General features: G+C 36.4%; 1 protein-coding gene across 1 annotated transcript in view; it reads right to left on the minus strand.

Moving 5' to 3' along the window:
* RPS6KA6 (ribosomal protein S6 kinase A6) overlaps positions 1-8,233 on the minus strand; it is a 45,504-nt gene extending 37,271 nt beyond the window's left edge. The window contains exons 1-2 of the mRNA XM_085325984.1: positions 8,059-8,233; positions 6,758-6,924 (exon numbers count right to left, since the gene is read on the minus strand). The gene's annotated coding sequence lies outside the window, so the exon portion shown is untranslated. The remainder of the gene's footprint in view (positions 1-6,757; positions 6,925-8,058) is intronic.
* Between the last annotated feature and the right edge of the window lie 98 nt (positions 8,234-8,331).

Genomic DNA, 8,331 nt, shown 5'->3' on the forward strand with positions numbered 1-8,331 from the left:
GTTCTATAACCAAGTAATAACATTTCTCCTTTTATTTGTCAATTTATCTAACACACRGACTATCTAAGATAGTGAAGTATGGCATGCTTATCAGTATGTGGATTGATAAAACACAGGACTACAAAGAATGCTGAAAAGTCATATGGACCCTATTAAAAAATAAAAACACCACCACCACACACACACACTTGACAAGCTGGTAGGGGAGCAGGGACAGGTTTAGGACACCGCAACTGCATCATCCAGGCAAAGCCTTTACCACCTGCACTGCTTCTTCCAAATGAACTCTTGATTTCAAGTAAATCTGGAGAGCTCAAGTCCTAAATTAATACATTTAATAAATTCAACAAATTTATAAGTTAAAAAATAGTAAAATTACATCTCCAAATTTTGTATCAAGACACTAGCACTTATTTTTGGACTATAACTTCACTTCAAAAAAAAAGAAAAGAAAGTACAAGATTTTGATTGCTTTCACAGCTTTTTAAGTTTTTATTTATTCCCTACTTTCTCAAGGCCAAAAATCACTAACCTGTTACCCTGGATTCAGAAACTTCATAAACACTATAGAAACAAATCCATTAGTTTGAGGCATGTTTTTTATATAAAACTTTGCCAAATTARATACCTGTGGGGGGCGGGGGGAAGSGGGAAGTGTAAGAGGAAAACATACCATTATGCTTGGTATTGTATGAATTAAATACATCAAGGCACCATAGCCCCAAAGTTCCGATCAAATGTAAACTCCAACCTCTTTTCCAACAGGTCACTGCCACATGATCTCTTTCACAATATTACTAGATTACATTCAGGTATAAATTAATGTGAAGACCAAAGTTTRTTCATAAAACCTGCTTGGACTTGGTAAGGAAAAGCCTTTCCACTCTGAATGTTCAAATGTAGGATACAATTCTTCTCTCATAGACTTTACCAGACTTGTGCAACATTCATTTGAAGTGACTTCGTTGTGCATTTCTTTCCTTTAAACACAGTCAACATTTTCCAAGCTTTGTTATTTAAAATTAAGATCTTGAATCTAAATATACTAGCCAGCAGAACTGCAGATACACTGAAAACAGTAGTTTAAGTCCAGGCAGTCAGATAGAAAGCTGTCACTGCCTGAATGGGCTTTTCACCTAAAGTTCAGTATTTTATCTACCTAGTTTCCCAGCATACAGCATAAACATACTTAGCTTTCTGGTGAATCATATACAATAAATTACTGGATTTTTATGGCAGGTAATCAAATGTCATCTTAATTAGCAATTTCCTATCATACACTTTTCCCTTTCATTGTTGCTTGTTTTCTTCCTGTCCAGCCTCTCCATAATTACAAGAACTGGGATGTCTGCCAACTTTTGGTCCAATAAATTTTGTGTTCAAGTGTGTAAATCTACTTTTATAGTCTGACATGTGAAACTACACTTTTAGCTCATTGATTTGTGAACCCTGATCACCATTCGCTAAATAAGTAGTTGGACTGGAAGCCAAAATCTTGTAGTTTTAAAGAAATCACAAACTTGTTAGTTAGTCAGTTTTAAAAATTCAATGACAAAATCAAGTCATTACTATTTTCTACAGTTACTTATATTGGCCAGGCTTTAATAACTGGAAGTATCAATTCATATATTTTACAGAGAACATTAAAATTCATACTCGATTCCTAATTTTATAGAAAGCAATTACAAAATTCTCYTGCAGAATACTAGGACCCCTTTTAGTGATTTATTCAAACATTTGTGAATAAATATTGTGAAATATTTAGAACAGAACTGTTTTAACCTGCAAGTAATAACTCACTAGGTTATCATGAACACACAAATATATTATTGAGAATTAGAAAACATATCTCTTCACAGTGAGCAGGTGAAAGGAAATGAGAGCCATTACTCTGAGTGTCTTTCATCCTCAAATCACTTAGCTGTTCAATACTTCTAATATTTAAAGTTTTCAGTTCATTATAAAAGTTTTGTTTGCATTTTAATTAAACCGGGACATTTAGATAAGCTGTATCAACACTTTCCAAATAGTTTTTGAAAATTAAAATATTCCACATTGTTGACCAGTATAAATTAGAAGAAACTACTAGATAAGAAAAGATGAGAATAAAGTTAAAGTCAGAGACAATCCAGTGGGTAAAAAAAATAAATAAAAAACTTGCTTTTCCAGAGGTGTAAGCTAAAACACCCATCCTTCAAGGGGGAACTGCCTCTGAGGAGTGCAGCAGCCTGCCTTCTAATTTAAACATACTGCTGCAATATGTTTGCATAGCTGCATATAACTGCATAGCTGCAATGGATCCCATGACTGGCTGGGACTCTACCATACTACCTTGGGCATGTTTTTCCCCTAATACTTATGCCAGAGGAATTCCAATATTACTGAAGATAGAAGAGATTACATATACATATATACACACATATATACATACACACACACAGAGGATGTTTCAGTTATTTACTTATTAAATGCCTCATTGTTTGRGGAGCCAAAAAGGTTTTGGCCAAAAAGGATGAGACAGAGTCAGTCAAAAATGCCTAATCACAAGGAAAAACAGTAAAGGACTTAAAACTGTTTCCTTCTGCCCTGTTTTTACAAGTTGTCAYAATAGGCTTTTGAACAGAATTTAAAATTAGAAAGAAAAAATAGAACTAGGAATTTTATAATCATAATATTATTAGAAGTAAGGAAGTAATATTTATCATCACTCACGTAGAACCTAATTTGGCTTCAAAGCAGGTAAAAATTCTACATACAGATAAACAAAGGCTTCTGCATCCTCTAAGGTATCTCCTTCAGTGCACTTAATTTGCCAAGTTAGTAAAACTAAACTCTCCAGACCTACAGCTCTCATAATTCTTCCAAATGAAGATGACAAACCAGTTTGAATTAATACTCTGGTGTATGAGGAAGCATTTTAGCATTTTGAAAAAGTAAGCTTATATTAGAAACTCCAACTATTTTGATAAGACTTTGAAAAAATATTTTGGAAAAAAATATTGTTAAGAAAACTCCACTTGTTTCTCATTTATTTTGAGCTACATCTGTAGAGAGTTTGCATTATTAATTTAATTAGCAGCATATTGGCTTACTGAATCTTATTTCCTGATATTTGCCTGGGAAAGTTTCATTTTCTGCACTCAGCCAAACAGGTAAAGGCTTTTATTATTTCTAAACAATGTCCAGAAGTCACTGTAAGCATAACCGAAGCTTGAAGGTATTTGTTCTTGCTATAAAATATCCACAATTTCTCTATGTAACAGACCTTTTTTTTTWAAAAAAACTATAGCCACTGTTACTGCACACGGGTGCCCAAGTCAGCTCAATGCTCTATCATATAGGCTGACCTGCGTTCAGGAATGAACAATCTCATAGTACTGTGTTTAACCACATCACATGAAAGATAAAGCAACGTTATTAGCGTGACAAGACACTCATGCATCAATTAAAGCTGATTTCCATTCTACCATGAAGTGACCAGAAAATAAACAAACCTCACCTACGGATTACAGTTCCCACTTCGGACTCCGGAGGCCTACACTTACTGTTCTTCTCCTAGGCTCACTGCACAACCCTACGCAAGTCTGAGACTCTTTAAGCCTCAGTTCCTCTCAGAAAAAGAAAAGGCCAGACAAGCCATTCACACTTAAATACATTAAGTACAAGCAGAAGATAAAGACATCCATCCTACATTAAAAAAAAAAAGGGGGGGAGAAAAAAATGAAATGCTGGTGACAAGTACTCACTGCTAGTGCTTAAGTGCCTAAATCTACAGTCGTTTATCAAGGAATTTAAAGTTCTTTTCCTGTGGTAAATAAAATGTACCATTCAGATAAAATAGCAAGCCTTCAGTAACATACAAGTACTGACTTCAAAAGACTCGCAGAGTGGTTGAGTTAGAAAGGGACCTCTTGAGATCACCTAGTTCAACGCTCCTGCTCAAGAACAGTCACCAAGAGCAGGTTGCCCAGGACCCTGTCCAGATGGCTTTCTAGCATCTCCAAGGACAGGGACTCCACAACCTCTCTGGGCAACCCATTCCAGTGCTCTGTTACCCTTACAATACAGAAATTTTTCCTTTATACTCGGAAGGACAGCAATCTACCTTCCATCCTCAGAGGCCAAGGGAGAACTGCATGTCTCACAGCAGCTACAGCTGAACAAGATAAGTCTAAMCCTAAACACTGGGATCACTGAACTACTAAAGGACCTGATCTTTTCCACTACTGACAACCTGGTTCCCTAAGAAAGGGTGTAAAACAGCACTCCAGAAAGCTTGTTTAATGGCAGATAACAGTACACCAAAAAACAGTACAATTTAAAATTGATAAAAACAACATATTTCATGTTTGATTCTTAATATAGTAAGGAATTATATCCATGTAAATAGTGAATATCTATACACTGTGAGTTGATAAGTCATAAGATTCTTCTACTTAGAGTTACTGTGAAGCATCTCTGAAGATTTCCTGAATGAATTCAAGTTAGCTATCTTGAATAGAAACTCCCCCAGTCATTTCAGAGATTCAAAACTCCACAGCAGATCTCTAAAACTACCTTCGGAAGTGGTCTACTTTCACTATTACACAATTATTTATTACATTGCAGCACTTTTCAATGCATAAAGACACTCATTGTTTTCTGTTAAAGAGTATTAATGTGCTTTTTTCCTCCCTTCTAAGAGACCTGGGTTTTATAAGTCTTTTTAAAAACTGCACATTGTTGCAATAGCTGAGGGCACTTAATTCTCAAGTTACATGCAACTATTACTTTTTTTTCTTAGCATAACAGCACCCAGCTGTAGAGACATTCAGAGATGCACAAAACTAGGTAGCTGAGGCATCCACGTCACTGCCARTAATTACTCACAAAGGCGTTATGCAACTGTGACAAAAACTCAGTGGCCTTTGACAGACCAGGAGCAGAATACGCTTAAGATGATGAACTACAAACACTGGGGAAAAATGAGATGTATTCATTGAAACGGACATGAAAAACAGATTRGTACTTACGACAGCAGCAACGTTCAACTCATGAACTTGCCTTTAAGGCAGCTGCTTCTAACACGGTAAAGTTTTATAGCCAAACCCTGTCATTTCTAGTCACTTTGTGATCCTGGCATTGTTACTTCCCTGCCAATTTCAGCCTCTTCAGCAACTGCTTATTGAAATATGTATTTATTTGAGAAATATTTAAGTATGAGATTGCACGTATGCATTTCACAATACCCATATGCAGCAAACAACATATTATTAAATATATTTTCCATTTTAAAGGCATACAACACTACTTCTATTAAGCAATACTCCCACCTTTATCCAGAAACTATTTGTATGTTCTCAGTAATCTTTTTTCCCCTTTAACTCTTTGTCTTTAAAAACTTCACAAGGAGTAAGAAGAGTTAAGTTTCAATTTTTCTCTCAACTCCTAGGCAGAAAATTCCAAAGCTGCTGTAGTCTACACAATTCTGAGTATTTTTGCCTTTGATTCAGCATGGTCAATAAAATGTTAACATCTACTTTCCTGTTTCTTTGTAGACTGCAATCACATTTTAGTGATCTACTACAGTTATTTATAAGTAACACCCTTGCTGTATCTATTTTTATTACCATGAAAATACTTATTCATCCTACATTTAAGAGGAAAGAAGTTCACTCAACATCTGAAGCTTAAATTGCATGACATGGACTCTTTCTAACTATGCTTCAGGAATGCCAGTAGTAACAAAATTGCTTCACGAGTGATATTTTGTCATAGAAATGTAAGAATTCCTACCCAGATGAGAACTGGACAGTGTACAGCCAAGAATTTAATTCTCAGCACTTCAAAGAAACTCAACATGAACAAATGTAAAATAATTAAATCCTAAACTTCTTCTAAAAGTTAATGTTGTTTTTATGCCTTGAAGCATGAAAATTTGTTCCCTACCTTCAAGATCATGTTCCTCTCTTGCCAACTGTTTTCAGTTCATCAATTTGACACAAGTGCTACTTCATTGAAAATGCACTTATTAATAATGTAATTCTAAATTTAGTCAACAGGCAAATTCTCCAAAGAATCACTTCTTAATGCTTACCTTCAACGATACAACTAATGGACAAGAGCACTAATAAGTGCGAGTAATTTGGCTTCAAGCTGCATGACGACTACCTCAGTAATACTGACTCTCTGTAGTTGCAGAGGTCAAGGTCACCTAGACCTATCAGACTGCAAACATAAGGCTGCATCAAGCATTATAAGATACAATTCATTCTATGAACTTTAAATGAGGAGTCCAAACCAAACAAAAAAACTCATTTTAACATAAAATGAACCATTGCTAAATCCCAACAACCAAGTGAATGGAAACTTCTGAACAAGTCAAAAATAYTACATGTGCCTGAGATTCCTTTAATATAAATATGTTATGACAGTAATAAGTACTTGCTAATGTAATTTATGAACTTCATATGCAACTTGGAAACRGTTTTGGTATAAACGAAGTCTTAAACACTGCCAGCCAAATGCAACATGGATTTAACAAATGTGATGTCTCATTTTAATTGGAGCACAAACAAAACAATTACACACAAATACTGTCAAGTTAGTAGTTCATGTACAAACTTGAGGAAAACATAATTTAAAGAATGACTATTGCAAATAGCTGCCTTCAGATGTTACAAATAGAGCTGATTCAGTCSGACATCCATCATCATATGCTCTGTTGGCAAATGGGCAGAACTTCGGAACAAGGCTTCTACAACAGTTCGTTGCTAACCTCTTATCTCTTTATTAGCCCCAACTCCAGTGAAGTATTTGAAGATGACTTAAACATCACAGCAGTCAATGGAACTACGTGTCTGAGGTCTGCGGCACTGGAGCTAACGCAGGTCCTCCCTCTCTGGCCACTCCTGCTAACTGTTGATGCAGTATCTAAGGCAAAGACTATACACAAAAGCAATACGATCACAACACTCCAAAAGTAATAACAGCCACGACAGAGGGGTATTTGCCCAGCCAAAAAATACTGCAGAACTGCAAGGAGTGCAACAATAATGAATGTTTACATTTTGACTACCTGACTATTTTAACACCAATACATCACACTATTCTCTGAGAACTAATGAATAGTGCCAGGTAAGTCTTCTGAAACATTCAGTAAGCTTGACACCTTGACTACAGCATTGTTGTTACAAACTGTAATACTAACACCAACCTCTGGTACCTCTGCTGACTTTTCATCCTTACTTGTAGCTTCACTAGCACRATTAGGATTTTTCTAGTATTAAAGTACTTAGTCTGTGGTTAAGTATTAGATCATCAGAATAAAAGTGTAGCAGGCATGGCTTAAAAATGCACGTCCAGTAATTACAGTGCTTGGAAACGGCACTTTGTAGACACAGCAACAGAAAGTAAAATAAAATAGTAAGAGATTTTAGATTTCCCTCTGGGCTTATTCCTACTGTGAATTACTGTATATGTATAAACGGACATTATCTGAGAAAGCAATTTCAATGAGATCCTCTAATGGAGGTTCTTTCATTCTTCCCGTAACTTTAAATTAGGCCTGTTTTGTGCACTTTGTACTTATCATAAGAAAAGCCTAATGTATCACAGAAAGCAAGTCTGACCAGTTTTGAGAAACTTCTCATGTCTCTAATACACCTAGGTGCAATCTTATTTGTCATAACTGAAAGTGTTGGATATGTAATCCTAATCTTCTGATTTTAAAAGTGCAAAAGTTGTAACACTTAAGCATTATGTAATACACTGTGCTGAGATACACATTATTAGAGCATAACTAGTTTTTTCTTTTCAGTTACACCTAGCACTTGCTTACAGATATATATCTGCTAAGAAAACTGAGCAACACCTTGAAGACATTCTTCAACTTATGCTTTTCTAAATGTTTAAGCATCCAAGCCCCAGTCACCCCCCCCCCCAGTTGTTAGCTGCGTGTATGATAATTATCATATAGTTATTCACTGAAAAACATGGCAACCTCTCCTAGTGCCAGCCTCGCTGAAGGTACACCCGGACCAGCAAAATTACATTTTGAGAAGAAGTTAAAGTTCTCACAAGAGACGGCAGGACAGAGGCAGTTTACAAGAAGTCCTCAGCGCTGCATTYGAGCCGGCAGCCGGTAGCTAACTCCGGCAAAGCTCTGCCACCCCGGCACACAAAGCGCAGCAGCCTTTAGCGAGCTTTATTCTTCGCAGCTGAAGTTTGCTCCGCCGTAACTTCCCACGTGTTATTTTTTTTTCCCCTCCCAGCAGCGCTCGCCCAGGAGGGGAGAGGGGAGATTTGTCATCGCTTTCTAAGCTTAGAAACCGCAAGCGGCAGAGCCCCGCG

This window comes from Rhea americana, unplaced genomic scaffold (assembly GCF_003343005.1).
Source record: "Rhea americana isolate MKP2758 unplaced genomic scaffold, rheAme1 scaffold_125, whole genome shotgun sequence".
Taxonomy (NCBI): Eukaryota; Metazoa; Chordata; class Aves; order Rheiformes; family Rheidae; genus Rhea; species Rhea americana.